Source organism: Mesocricetus auratus, unplaced genomic scaffold (genome assembly GCF_017639785.1).
Source record: "Mesocricetus auratus isolate SY011 unplaced genomic scaffold, BCM_Maur_2.0 Super-Scaffold_100023, whole genome shotgun sequence".
NCBI classification, from domain to species: Eukaryota; Metazoa; Chordata; class Mammalia; order Rodentia; family Cricetidae; genus Mesocricetus; species Mesocricetus auratus.
The window spans coordinates 27,101,492-27,116,045 of record NW_024429204.1 but is presented as its reverse complement, the minus strand read 5'-3'; positions in this window follow the sequence as shown (position 1 = coordinate 27,116,045).

Genomic DNA, 14,554 nt, shown 5'->3' with positions numbered 1-14,554 from the left:
CAGGACACATAAATGCTAGAACTGACAGAGACATCTTGCTGCCTGGACAGTAATGTTGGAGCATCCATCTTCAGCCCACAGGCCACAGTGTGTCTAGAAATCTTCTCAGCAAAGCAGGAAATTTCAAATTGTCCATCTGCATTTATGTGTCATTATATATTATCCTTCTGTGGTCTTTGATGGAGTTGAAGACAGATGGTTATAATTATAGTTTTCCTTAGTTATGATAAAAGATAAGCTACATATAAGACTTTAGACTCATACAGATAGGATAGATAATAAAATATTTTCTTTAATCTTACTAAATGTTATAGGCAAAATATTGTGACTATAGTTCTTACTTGATAATAGTTCTATTATATATAATTTGACTATGTTAAAATTAAAATCTTTCTTTTATTTTAGACAGAAAAGAGGAGATGTTGGGAGATGTCATTCTGTAAATACATGTATGATTGGTTTGAATAAAGCACTGTTGGCCAATAGGGATATAAGATAGGTGGGACTAGGAGTCCAGGAGGATTCTGGGAAATGTAGTGAGGAGAACTCTTGCCATGTGATCTCCTGGGAGCAACAGGCACTCAGGAGTGTGTCCTCAAAAAGATAAATTCTTATAAAATATATATTAGTAATTATGGGTTAATAATCAAATCAGAGCTAGCTAATAAGAAACCAAACAAATGGCCAACAGCTTCATAATAAAAAAAAGAATAAAAACCTAGGAGAGAAGATTTTGAATAGTTTTACTACAGGAACTGATAAATGTCTGAAGGGGTGAAAGTGTTTTTCCTGATTTGAACATTGTACAGTGTAGGCATGCATCCAAACAATACACAGCACCCCATATAGTTCTATACCAGCTAGGTTTGTGAGGTTTAGAATTGAAAAAGTTCAGTGGCTTGTTTTACAAAACAGATAACCACTAGTAGATTTTTTCCCAGTCCTCCAGCCTTCATCTCAGCGTTTCTCCCACTTTCCTATGAAGCAGAGTGTGTTCCCCATGTCTCTCTGAGTCCTAGTGCCAAGGGAAGCCACTAGTAACTGAGTTTGTTTTAGGTCTTACTCGAAAGTGAGACGCTCGCCCCCAGAGCCAGTGTGGATGCTTACCAGATGCCAGCCTTCCTGCTGAGAAGGAAGCCCCACATCCTCATCACTAACACTCATGTCACAGTTTTGGTGAAGGTCTTGTCACAACTGGCAAAATTTTTCTTCAGCTGAAAGCTGTTCATGCATATTCAGAAATGCAAATTAGAATATGTCCTCTTAACGGGAAGGAAGCTAATAACCTGTAATCGTTGCCTGTGGCACTCCAACCCTCAGTGTCTTCATTAAGCGATGGCGAGGGAGGAGGTGTCTCATGGAAACTTATTTTGCCTTTTTGGACATCTGTGTGCGAATTGTGTGATGTCTTATATTTATGATGAATGAAGATTTCCTTGGGGGCTCTTACTCCTTGTCTGATACTTAGACGATAAAAAAGCAAAGTTACAGCCTTTTAAACCATGGGATCTTAAATTTGAGCCTTGGTGAAACTTATAATCATCAAGGAAACAAATCCCTGATCACGTCTTGGAGGACATTCTCAATTAGGTTGACTGAGCTAGGGAGACTTAGCGCCACACTCCACACCGAGAAAGCAGATTGCTTACAAAGGAGACTGCAGCATGAATGAAATAAAAACCCAGAGACAGATGTTGGGGTTCAAGCTGAAGATCAGAAAAGCAAAGCAGCTAAGCCATTGGAGTTCTCACCTCTATCAAGGTTAAGACCAAAATGGGGAGATCCTCAGATTGACCACAGACTATAATGCTCTCCACTAAACCCTAGACTGCACTGAGCTCCTGCCTTATATCCCCTTCCCCATCTAACTCCTTTCTCCACCTCCCTAGTGCTGGGATCAAAGGTGTGAGCTCTGTTTCTCTTTTAAATTGATTCACTCTCTTGTAGCCCAGGATGGCCTTGAACTCACAAAGATTCATTTGCTTCTGTCTCTTGAGTGCTGAGATTAAAGGTGTGGCCACTACTGCCTGTCCTCTATGGCTAACTAGTGGCTTAGTGTGTGTTTGTGGCTAACTAGTGGTTTAGCTCTCAACTAGGTGTGTGGCTAACTAGTGTGGCTAGCTCTGCACTCTGATCTTCAGGCAAACTGTGTTTGTTAGATCAGGAACAAAGTATCTCTACAGGATCCACCTAGCAGGCAACCAGCATCCATGGCTCTGCTTTTTTTTCTGGTTGTGGGTGGATACAATGTGACCAGCTGCATCCACCTGCTGCCACCAAGCTTCCCCCACTGTGATGGACTATAACATTAAGCTAAGAGAACAGACAAATCCTATCTCCCTTAAATTGCTTTTGTCAGAGCATGAGATGTAACTGTTACAAGACACATCAAAACAACCTCATCTCATCAGCTGAGGAAAATGGAGTTCCAGAAGCAAAGCCCTTTATAAAGTCCCGTGACCCATTCTGAGCCTCCCTCCCTGGTTCCTTGAGTCTCCTCTCCCTGCTCTTTGGATTGCTCGATGTTTGTTTCATGTCATGCCTCACTTGCATCAATTAAAAGCAATGCATTCTGAGCTGATTATGCACCGCCATCAGGCCAGCTCTTCAGAAGGCAGAGATGTGGACCTTCACAATTAGATAGAGAAAGCAAAGAAAGTTACAGAGAAATGCATCTAATGGGCTGTAAGGATGCGTACATTGTGCTTGGACTAGGAACACCGTAGTGGACAACATATTTAATCACTTACCATTTAATCAAATGTACCTATATTGTACAGCGAAATGTGACAAATGATATGGGAAGTAATACAAACGAAGCATGTGACAACCCTTGCTTGCCTAGAACCTGTAGTTTAGTAAGGAGCCCGTAAAGGAACAATCGTGTTAATGACTTGATGTCATTGCACACGCAAATACACACAACAGCACACAGAGTGGGGATCAGGGCTTTAGCTCAGAGAACAGCACTTGCCTTAGAGGGGGGATACCCTCAGGCCAGAGAGTTCCACATAAACAAAGAAATAAAAAAGAAGGAAGATTTCTCACTAACCCCATAATGGCTCCCTCTATCAAGATATCTCTTTCCTTTCCTTCTTTGTATTTCCTCCAACTACAACATCCTGTTCCCTTATGTTCTTCTTCCCTTCTCTTCTTCCCTTCCCCCAGGAATCCCCAAGGATGACCCTAGCTAAGACGCTAAGCAATAGTGGAGATAGTGCCTGAGCTGGCCTTCCCCTGTAATCAGATTGAAGACTACCTTAAACGTCATCATAGAATCTTCATCCAGTAACTGGCGGAAACAGATGCAGAGATCCACAGCTAAGCACTGGGGTGAGCTCCTGGAGTCTAGTCATAGAGAGAAAAGAGCAATAATATAAACAAAGGGTTCAAGACCATGGTGGGGAAACCTACAGTAACAGTTGACCTGAGCTAGTGGGAGCTCACTGACTCAGAACTGACAGCCGGGGAACCTACACAGGACCAAACTAGGCCCTATGAACGTGGGTGACAGTTGTGTGACTGGGCAGTTTATGTAGCCACTGGCAGTGGGATCAGGATTTATCCTTAGCGCATGAACTGGCTTTTTGGATCCCATTCCCTATGGAGAGATACCTTGCTCAGCCTAGATGGGCTGGACAGGGCACTTGGTCCTGTATCAATGTAATAGGACATACTTTGTTGATTCCCCAGGGGAGGGCTCACCCTTTCCGAGGAGTGAATGGGGGTGAGGTGGGGGGAAGTGAGAGGAAATGGGGAAGGGGGAAACCTGAATTAGTGTGTAAAATAAAAAAAAGATGGTTATAAAAAAGAAAGGAAGAAACGACTCCTTCCTATGCTGTACAGATTTCTTACCACACTTCCCCTCATTTAAATGATCATTTTGCTACTGGCCACTCTGGCAGCTTACCCTTCTCACAAGGTCATATATGTCCAGACTTTTGTTCATGTATTTATTGCTCATCTGGCCTTCTTTGGAGAACTGTCTGTTAAAATCTGCCCCGGTGTCCCCTCCTTACGCTCTTCTCAGTTCTTCCCAAGCTTCACTCCCATATAGATGCACCCCTTTTCTGTCTCCCATTAGAAAGCAAGCTTGCTTCTAAGATATAATAATAAAATAAAAAAGATAGAACAAGCACTAACACATTGGAATTGAACAAAATGCTCTACTGTTCATGGCTCAGTCTTAATAGGTTTCTTGCAATTTACCCATTTCTTTCAGTCTGTTGGTGGATTATTCATAATGATGTGGTGATATATATTGTTTATGATCTAACAAAGCCACGGAAGATCAGAAAGCAAAGCCAGCCATATTAGTCATCCATAGAGGCTAGACAGGGGTGGCACACACCTTTAATCCCAGGACTCAGGAGACAGAGTCAGATGGATCTCTGATAGTTCAAGGCCATCCAGAGCTACATGAGAGCGAATCAGCCTAAAAGAGAAACAGAGCTCATGCCTAGAGAGGTACAAACGACAGGAGCAGGGTCTCATACTTGGCAATTAGTCTCTAGATACATTAAAGTCAGGATCTCCCAAGCCTTGGCTGCTTTGCTTTTCTGATCTTCAGCTTGAACCCCAATATCCATCTGTGGGTATTTACTAATCGTGCTACATAATGGTTATGGGGTTGTTTGTTCTTGTGGTTTCAGTTATAATTTCTTTTCTTTCTTTCATGATTATATTCATTGATGTTCTCTTTTTCTTGATTACCTTAAAGGTCTGTCAAATTTGTTGATCTATTGTCTTCTTTGTTTTAATTATTTCTGCTCTGATATTTATTATTTAGTTTCTTCTACTGACTTTGTGAATAATTGCTCTTCTTTTATCTAGCCAGGTGAAGGATAAAGCAAGGCAGTTTTTGAGATTTTTAATGTAAGCATTTATTGCTGTAAATTTTCCTCACAGATACACTTTTGTTTTTTCATCTGTCTTGATACATTATTTGATATCTTTTTATCTTCATTTATCTTTGAGCCATTGGTCTTTCCAGAGTTTATCTTTTCATTTTCACAGACTGTGAATTGTTTGGTTGTCTTGTGTTACCAAATTAAGCTTCATACAAATGTGGTCAGAAAAAATACTTAATCAGATTCAATTATTTTAAAAGTGGTTGATATTCACTTTCTAGTTTTTGATCTCTTGTGGTGAGAATGTTGACTGTGGAAGAGTCTATATTTTCTGCTTTGGATGGAATATTCTATGTGAGTCTGTTAGGCCCATTTTGTTTTTATCATTATTAAAGTCCATCAGTTGTGGAAAGTGACACACCCAATACTCCTATTATTATTCTACTATTCTTTTCACTATTTGTTTATGCTGATATTCGGTTCTTTTTTTTTTTATTTAGGTTAAACAATCTTGTTTCACATGTCAATCCCAGCTCCTTCTCCCTCCCCTCCTCCCCCACTCTCCCCACCAGGTCCCCCAGTCCCCCACCCAATCTCCACTCCAATCACTAAGGAGGGTGAATCCCTCTATGATGGATCTCCAGTGACTGTCATTTCATCCAGGGTAGGGCCTAGGCCCTCCCCCAAGAGTCCCGGCTGAGAGAGCCTCCCATATTGTGGCATGGGCACTCAAAGTCTATTTGTACGCCAGGAATAAATACTACCCAAGGCCCCATAGATTACCTAGGCCTCCTCACTAACACCCATATTCAGGGGGTCTGGATCAGTCCCATGCTGTCCACACAGCCATCAATCTGGGTCCCAAGAGCTCCCCCCTGTTCAGGTCAAATGTTTCTTTGGACTAAACCAGCCCACTCTTAACTCCTTTGCCCATCAGTTCTCTCTTTCTGACACTGGATTCCAGGAGTTCAGTCCAGTGTTTGTCTGTGGGTATCTGCCTCTGCTTTCATCAGTTGCTGGATGAAGGTTCTGTTTACTAGACTCTCTGGCAGTGGGATTGTATGCTGGCACTCCCGTGATTCATGTCTAAAATCCATAAATGAGTGAGTACGTACCATGTTTCTCTTTTTGTGACTGGGTTATCTCACTCAGGATGGTTTCTTCTAGTGCCATCCATTTGCCTTTGAATTTCAGCATTCCATTGGTTTTTTCCAGCTGAGTAGTACTCCACTGTGTAAATGTACCACATTTTCTCTATCCACTCTTCAGTTGAGGGGAATCTAGGTTGCTTCCAGGTTCTGGCTATTACAAATAATGCTATTATGAACATAGTGGAACAGACATCCTTCTTGTATGAATGTGCATCATTTGGGTATATGCCTAAGAGTGGAATTGCTGGGTCTTGTGGTAGATTGATTCCCATTTTCCTGAGGAATCTCCATACTGATTTTCATAGTGGCTGTACGAATCGGCACTCCCACCAGCAGTGTAGGAGTGTTCCCCTCTCCCCACATCCTCTCCAGCATAAACTGTTATTGGTGTTTTTTATTTTAGCCATTCTGACAGGATTGAAATGGTATCTCAGGGTTGTTTTGATTTGCATTTCCCAGATGGCTAGGGATGTTGAGCACTTTCTTAAGTGTTTCTTAGCCATTTTAGTCTCCTCTATTGAGAATTCTCTATTTAGTTCTGTACCACAGTTTTTTATTGGATCCTTTTATATTTGGTTCTTGTACGTAAGGTTTTCTGATGCTGGGTATGAGCATGAACAAACATATTTATATCTTCTGATGAACTGACTATTGTGTTGTATCTCTCTTGGATTCTGTGACAGATCTTGACTGAAAAATTTTTTTCAAATACAGGCACACTTACTGTCTACTACATTTCTACAGAATATATTTTCTCATATTTTTTATTTTGAGAATACATGTTAAGGTGAAACTGGATTATTGACCATAGACAGGATGAACTTCTGTTGCACCTCAGGTTTTGTTGTTTTAAATATATTTAACACTTTATGTCATTGGAGAATAACCTCTATTTATGTTTAAAGTATCCGCTTAAAGAGAAGCATGATATTGTAATTTATTAACTGCTTACTGATTCGTTTAGAGTGTTATTATTTCTTTGTGGTTATTTTCAGCTCAGTGATGTTTATGCAGCTGTGTGCTTTATCATTTTCTATTGGGTGATCACTCAAGGATTTCTGTGTAGATGCCAAGAATCTTCGAGTTATACCAGTATACAAAATGATTTCCTGACATCTGAAAAAGATGTGTTCCAAAATGCCCTGATACCACAGTTGGTACCAAACCCTACACATTCAACGGCTGTTTCTGTGCATGACACACCCATGATAAGTTTAAATTATAAATTAGGCATAGTGAGTAGGTAAAAACAATAACTAGTGATGAAATAGAAAAAAATCTAACAATATGTTATAGTAAAATGGCCAACACTAGTCCTATTTCCCTTTGAGGTCATCATTAAACTAAATAAAGGTTACGTGAGCACAAACACTGTGATATGATGACAGTCAGTCATAACCCAGACAGCTGCTGAGTGATTAACTGGAAGATTGACGGTAAGGTGAGGGAATGCTGGACGGTAATTTACATCCTGGGTGGGACAGAGCAGGGCAGGGACCATGTCATCATGTTACTATGAATGGCATGTAATGTAAAATTTAATAAAGTGTTTATTTCAAGAATTTTTCATTTTACATCCCCTGAACAGTTTCATTGCATGGTGTGAATGATATGTCATTTAAAACATAAATTGTTTATCTTGAGAGCTTTCTATTTTATATTTTCAGACTGTGCTCGATCATAGTTATTGAATAAATATTCAGAGAACAAAACTGTAGACAGGCAGGGGGTACCATTTCAAGGCTTTAACAGAGCAACAATTTAACATCAATGGCGACTTCAAGCTAATAAATTCAGTAACATTAAAATTTCTCTTATTTTACTCACTCCTTGCACCAATACTATTCTATGGTATGTTTGCCATAGCCTATATTTAAAATACATTTTACGCGTTGATATAATGTACTTCGATTATGTCCTTCCCACCACTGCTTTCTCAAACTCCTCTCAGGCCCACTAGCCACGTCTTCCTCCCAAGTCCATGTTCTCTTCATGTTTTATTTTGATCTTTTTATAGTCCTGAATCCAAGCAGTGATGCCCACATGTGCATATGTGCATGGACATCCCTGGAGTGTGGGCAACCTACCATGGACCACCTTTACAGACAACTGACTCTCCTCCCACCATCAGGCATCAACTGGAAATTCCTTCCCAACCATCCGTATGGCGTCCGGAGCTCTTTCTCCACCCGCGCTGGAATCTTAACTGGCTCAGTCTCATGCAGGCGACCACATGTATTAAGACGTCAGCAGTACAAGTGCCCGGGCATGCCTGGAAGACGCTGTTTGAAGCAGTCCTCCCACACCTTTGCCCACATATCTTCCTGTCTGCTCTCCTGTGGTTCTCCTTGAGCCTTCCAGTAAAGGGGAGTGATAACAGACATTGCATCTAGAGAAGAACACCGTGCTCTTAATTGCAGTGGTTTTCATCATGTTTGAAACCCCTTCTTCTTTTAAAGTGATTTGGGTGCTATAGTGTAAGAGTATGCTGAGTTGGACTACGTGCCTGCCTTTACTGCTGAGGGTCAGACTTTTGTTCCCTTCCCTGTTGCTTATTCATCCTTGGGAGTAGGGCTAAAGGTAAGGAAGTTCGTAAGCTCTAATTGTTAGGGGATTCTTTATATTTTATTTCAGGAGAGCTTTGCCAGTTGACTTGCTGCTTATTTTGTTTTTGGTAAACACCAGGCAGATCCAGGAAGGCAAGGATGCCTAGGGAGACAGGATTCCCTTCAAAACCTCTATTACTGAAACTGAGACTGTGGACTACTTCTGGCTTTACACTTACATCCTCAGAGGGTGGGGATATTACCATGTATGTGTGAATCTTAATGAGGACTTGGAAAACATTCTACCAGGTTTTTATGTGCACAGAACTGTCCCAAGACTTTATCTGAGAGTCACAGAGTACCTTTATGATCACAGTTGGACCAAGACTCATAGACGTCTTTACTGAGGTAACATGAACATCTATTGTTTGTGCTGGGTCCCAGGGTGAGCAGGGCTGTTCACTGATTGTGACAAAGAAGGCCCAAAGCTAAGGTAGACTGATTCATGACTGGTGGTTCGAGTGGGATATTCCTCATATTTTCAGTTGTTTGAATGCTTGGTCTCTCGTTGGTGATACTGTTAGAGGAGGCTGAAGTGATGTTCATCACTGGAGGTTGGCTTTGAGGTTTAAAAGCCTCCCGCCATCCCCAGTTCACTCTCCCTGCTTCCTGGAGACAAGAGATCCAGTCACTGTCTATGTCTGCCTGCCACCATGCTTCTCCAACAAGGTGGCAGTGAACTCTCATCTCTTTGGAACTGGCAGCCCCAAATAAGCCCTTTCTTTTATAAAATGCCTTGATCTTGCCGTGTCATTACAGCAATAGAAAAATGACTAATGTGAAGTCCCACATGGCTGAGTACAGTTGGTGTGAGTTGTGTGACAGGGAGGTATGACACAGATTTGGTTCTTTTGAGACCTTTGGTGGTGATGTAGGCTGAATTAAGATCACAATGGCATTTAGCTAAGTCAACAGGTTAATGGGACTGCTGCTAGGTCTTTATCCAGATGCGTGGTGATGAGGCTAGCACTTTGGTGGGACCTGGAGTTTCAGCATGTCTATGCCTCAGTTTTACGATATCCTATCGAATCCCAAAGCTCCCACAAAGGCGATTCTGCCAACATACTGATGACTAATTGTGGCTGTGGAAATGAGCAGGGTCTCCCAATCCTGATGGTATTGTGGAGACACCAACTTGACAGATGAGTAAGGCTTCAAAGGAAGGAAAGTGCACAGGGTTGCTTCAGGTGATTCAAAGGGGCATGTGAGGATGAACGGGCAATAAAAGAGGCTAAGACATCGAGAATATAAAATATATGATTCCAAAAGTGAGATAAAATGTTACTGGGATCAGCTGAAGGAGCAAAGGCTTAGCGGAGACTATAGAAAGCATAAATTCTGCTTTACCCAGAGACAAGTAAGAGCTTCGTGCCGAGTGAAGGAATCAATGTGGAATCTTTTGGCAGACTGGAAAGATTTTTCATGCTTTGCCAGATGAAATCTAATGATGATAAATAAACGTCTTGCAGATTAGAATCAAAACAGTCATTTACAGAAAAAAATCAGATCTCCAGTGTGTGTGCATATTCAAAACACACACACACACACACACACACTTACCTCTGATGTTTTCTGTCTGCAAAATTTAAAAGGAGCCAGAAATATAACATGCCTGCTGCAAAAAGTAATGCGATCCTAGGCTGCATCCATAACGCTATAGCTGTGACATACAGTGGACTATAAGAAAATGAATTATTAGGGTAAAGAAGTCTCCTTGCACCATGCCTCACAGCAGGGTGGTCTGGAGTATAACCTGCAGCCTCAGCTGAATTGCCTGCAAATAAGGTTGACAATAGCTAACTGCTCCCTTCCTTGAAATCCAAATATGTTTCAAATACCTAAAAGACCGGCACACAGACTCATGGACCAAGAAGTGGCAATCTACATTACTATTAATTACATTACTACATTAATTACACAGCTGAACTGATAAAGGACACGTTCCATGAGGATGCTGACAAGTCAGAAGCTATGCATTAAAAAATGATTTACATGGTAAGGATCTTGACCCACAACATTATTCTCCCTGTGCTGTTGAAGGAAAAGCAAACAAACTTGGTATGACTGATATGTCAGTCATACATACTATAAATGCATCATAATATATCATATAATATTGTATCTAATATATACATTCTTCAGGAGCTTCTGAATACAGGAGAAACAATTTATTGAACCGCTTCAGAATATAGAATAAGAAACACTAACCCCTTTCAATCATTTAGTCCCTGTCCATGCTTCAAGTCTTATGCCAGTATCACATTTTAAGAATTTTTTTAATGACTGTTTTCTTCAAAGCACATTTATATAGTTGATTATCTTTGTCGACAGGAGATGTAAGTTCCACAGGACCCAGGCCATTGCTTTTTTACAAGCCATTATGTCCCCAGCCATCGGCATGCGACGGGAAGTGTGGATGATGAACGTGGCATCTTACCACCTCCAGGAAGGGAATTCGTAGTAAAATTATACCACAAATGTGCTGCCACCTCAGAACTGGTTGCAAGCAGGAGAAGCTGGTCCCATGTATACATCTGCTTCCCTTAATTCAGAAGCTGAACTATTTATCCAGCATTACTAATCTCTCTCAACTCAGTGGTCCAGCTTTCTGCACTTCAACCCTGGGTACTTAATAGGATTAATAGGATTTCCATCTGAACATGCGGCCATATTGCTGAGAGTTAATAGGGAGAAATAACTTTGCTAATCTAAGGACAATTTCCGAGTTAATGAAGTGGAGAATATCAGAGGGAAAGGCGGTCATAGCCAGGGCAAAGGCTTTTAGCAAAACCAGGCAGCCCAGCCGCAGCAGGCACCTAAGGACAAGGGGCCTCTTTTGATTGGGAGGGCATCTTAGTCATGCAAATTAATGGAAAGGAAGTAACGAGGAGTTACACTGGCGATGAGCAATGATGACAAGTGACAGGAGACATATGGCCAAGGAGGAAACTGAATTACGCGAGTCTGCGGTGATTCACGGATAACAGCAAGAGGCCCTCGAAGGCATACTGGACATCCAGGGTGTTGTGTAACCGTGCCCCAGTGATGCGTGGAAGTTCTACAATCCTGTATTTGTAAGCTGACGTGCCTGCTCCGTTGAGTCCTGGGGTTTTGTGGGCCCCCGGAGTCTCAGTTTGCATAGCTGAAAGAAATATTGGCTAAGTCATTTGAATACTCACAGAAGTCGTTAACATTGTTATCAGGGCTCCCTTATGCCTACACTAGTGAATTCACTTATTCAACAGATTTTTCAGTGCCTTGTTTGAACCAACCTCTGTGCCCAGGTCTCATGTTGCCCCTTCCTTACGCTGTTACTCATGTCCAGTCAACAATGATGTCTCCTAGAGATGATTACCAGTCTCCACACTTAGCATCCTGTCTCTAGCTTATCCGCTTTTCAATCCTGGGATCTCAACATGGTTCTCTCCTGCTACGTATCTCTCCCATCTCTTGCAAACAGTGTCCACCCACCTCTGCCTCATCTCTACATTGATAATGTCCCAGGAGAGAACACTAAGTTGTCCTGACCATTCTGATTTCATGGACTGGTAGCAGGGGCCTTCTAGCCTGTTTGGGTGAAGCAGAGGGTCCACCTTGTTCCTGGCAATGGAGACTGACTCAGCTTTAGACACATGCCATACAATGAGCCAGTCAGATAATTGTCTGAGAGTGTCTTGGAGCTAGACATGAACTAGTACCCAAGGAACAAAGACTCATTGCATGCTTTCTAATGCTGAGAGTAAGCGTCACAAGATAAGTGCTTGAAACATCAGGTTAGTAGGTCATGATAGGTAGAAGAGAAGTTCCTTAAAGAACAGGTTCTGTGCTCAGGATGTTACACAACTGAAGTTGAGATGTTTGTCAGTCTAATTGTCTTTAGAGGTTCTGGGGAATAGAAAGTCTAAGCTCATTTCTTGTCAACAGAATCCATGTTCTAGGTGATGCATAACTGGGGTCCCAGTTTCTTTGCTGATTGCTCACTGGAGACTACTTTCACCACCTCGACCTTTGTGGGTTTGTAAACAGAAGCACCTTCTACCCTTAAAGGCCAATATGATGATCAGATCTCTTACCTTCTAAATTTCTAAATTCTCTTCTGCTAATAGCTGAAGAAAATTTCTTGCTTTAAAACCCATATGCACAAGGTATTAGCAGCTCATGCCTTTAATGTCAGTACTCAGGAGGCCGGCACAAGTGAATCTCTGTGAGTTTGAGGCCAGCCTGGTCAGAGTGAGTCTCAGGACAACCAAGGCAACCCAGTGAAACCTTGTGTAGAAAAACAAAAACAAACAAATATGTAATCAGGTCGGGCTGACATGTCTATCTTTAGGTCAACTGTACTACAAAATAATAAAATGAAGTTTTGGATTTTGTTTACCTCATTCTTTTCTTCCTTGTTATAGATACAGTTACAAGGGTGGCAGTTTTCATGTGTGTGTCTGTAGTCTCTGAAGAAATGTGTTTACAAAGAAAAGGGCCATGAATAGGTGCAAATGTGAAGGGAATTGAAATAGAAATGAACAGCCATATAGTTACTTTCATTCCAGCTGGACCTCTGTCTGCTGCACCTGTGACAGGAGACAATGACTTCTCGACATTTTGAGTTGGGTTGTTGTCACTGTCAAACACCAAACCCAAGAATCTGAACAAATAGACATTTGGTAAAATCAAAGGTTCTTCATCGTTACTGACACAAGAAGCAAACATTGTATGCATGGCCATTTGGTGACTGGTCTTTGAGGACTTCTTAGCATCATCAATCACTGCTACTGTCCACCTACATACATGTATAGATGAGTACACGTGCTCCCTCATGAGTGTGCACACTTACATGTATTCGTACATCACAGACATTCATGAGCACTATGATATAAGTGTGGAATGAAATATACTTTCAAGGGTGTGTCAATCTTTCCTGTAAATGTTACCATTTTCCTAAAGAATCTTCTGACTGTGAACCTTGGGTTGGCCCACCTTAAACATCTATCCCATCTATGACCTGCAAGAATGCGTGAAGAGATGGGTCCTGTGGAACAGTAACCACAGATTCCCCAAGACTTGCGGCAATAGAATGTATCAGAGAGGGATTTCAGTGAGCCTTGAACCAGACCAATGACTCACAGTAATGAACATTTTGTGGGTGGGGCTGATTGAACAAAAGGGTATAATGCATGACACACTGCAGCACTGAATGCCAGTAGGATGAATGAAGAGATGTTGGGACGATGGAGTAGTGAGGCAGTTTTCATTTGTGTATTTTGCTTTGTTTTTAATTGATTGTTTTTGGGGGGGAGGTGAGGAGAGGATATGGGGGGGGACAGGAAGGTGAGTGGGACTGGGTCCATGATGTGCAATTCCCAAAAGATCAATTTAAAAATGTTAGAAAAAAGTATGACTTCCTATAAGGAAGCCTCTGAGTATCCTGGAAAAGTCTTATCTAAGTGGTCCACAGGACCATATCATTTTCTCTAACAGCTCACGTCACAACACACAGTGACTGTGATTTTCTTTGCCGTCCTAACAGGGTTGAAGTTGTAAGATGGAAGGGCAGTGACTCAATGGCACTTACACCTTTTATATGTTTGTCATTGCCTAGGACATAGTGACACCTGTAAGGTCATGGTTCAGAGAATCATTTGTGCCTCATGCAGACAATATCTAACAAATGTGAAAATCTGACCACTTTAGAACAATTGAAATTCCATTCTAAACACTGCGTGTCTTTTCTAAGACTTTTGTTGTTGTTATCCTTGAACTCACGATTATGGGGTTTAAAAAAAAAACCTTTTACTTCAGAGAATTAATGCTCTTGTTTAATTATTGACCTAGCATATTCCCTTCCTCATGTTTATGGTTTTCACTGGGACAAGCTCTGGCTTTCCTGGCAATGCCCCACAAACATCACAGCTGGTCTCTCTGGCTTGGAGTTCCAACAGTGAGCTGATTC